Source organism: Calidris pugnax, unplaced genomic scaffold (assembly GCF_001431845.1).
Source record: "Calidris pugnax isolate Ruff unplaced genomic scaffold, ASM143184v1 scaffold999, whole genome shotgun sequence".
NCBI classification, from domain to species: domain Eukaryota; kingdom Metazoa; phylum Chordata; class Aves; order Charadriiformes; family Scolopacidae; genus Calidris; species Calidris pugnax.
In genome coordinates this window covers 21,583-22,861 of record NW_015091621.1, presented here as the reverse complement: position 1 = coordinate 22,861, position 1,279 = coordinate 21,583, and positions in this window count along the sequence as shown.

Sequence of the window (1,279 nt, the reverse complement as noted above, 5' to 3'; positions counted from 1 at the left end):
TGGAGATGGGGACGGTTGGTGCCTGTAGACCCAGATTCCAGGGATTTGGGGACAGGGGTGTCCTCAAGATCAAGGGACAGGAGAAGATGATGTCCACCTTCTCCCCTAGGGATCTGGGGACACAAGATGGGGACAGTGGTGTCCCCATGATCAAGGGACAGAAGAAGGTGGAGTTGATGATGATGCCCATGGAGGTGGGGACAGCTGGTGCCTGCAGACCCCAATTCCAGGGAGCTGGGGACATGAGATGGGGACAGAGGTGTCCCCAAGATCAAGGGACAGGAGAAGGTGATGTCCACCTTCTCCCCAAGGGAGCTGGGGACACAAGATGGGGACAGTGGTGTCCCCATGATCAAGGGACAGGAGAAGGTGATGTCCACCTTCTCCCCAAGGGAGCTGGGGACACAAGATGGGGACAGTGGTGTCCCCCAAGATCAAGGGACAGGAGAAGGTGGAGGTGATGATGACGATGCCCATGGAGATGAGGACACTTGGTGCCTGTAGACCCCAATTCTAGGGCATCAGGGACAGGGGTGTCCCCAAGATCAAGGGACGCTGGAAGGGTGGGATGATGAAGCCCACGGAGCTGGGGACAGTTGTCACCTGTAGACCCCAATTCTAGGGGGCTGAGGACATGAGATGGGGACAGGGGTGTCCCCAAGATCAAGGGACAGAAGAAGGTGGAGATGTCCACCTTCTCCCCTAGGGAGCTGGGGACACAAGATGGGGACTGTGGTGTCCCCAAGATCAAGGGACGCTGGAAGGGTGGGATGATGATGATGATGCCCACGGGGTAGGCACCTGTAGACCCCAATTCCAGGGAGTTGGGGACATGAGATGGGGACAGGGGTGTCCCCAAGATCAAGGGACAGAAGGTGGAGGTGATGATGCCCATGGAGCTGGGGACACTTGGTGCCTGTAGACCCCGATTCCAGGGAGTTGGGGACATGAGATGGGGACAGTGGTGTCCCCAAGGTCAAGAGACACTGGAAGGGGGGGGACAGCGATGCCCCCACGACCCAGGGGATGCTGGATTGAGGAAGGACCTCCATCTTGGTGTCCCAGGTTGATGTCCACCACGGTTGGGGTTGGGTGGGAGTTGTTGGGGTGGTGGGTGGTGGCATTTGGGGCAACCCCTCTCACTCCCCCCTCTTTCTCCATGTGGTGGTGTCCCCCCCAACCCAACCCCAACTCCACCACCACCCAACCCAACCCCTTGAACCCAACTCAACCACCCAACCCAACCCCTTGAACCCAACTCAACCACCCAACCCAACCC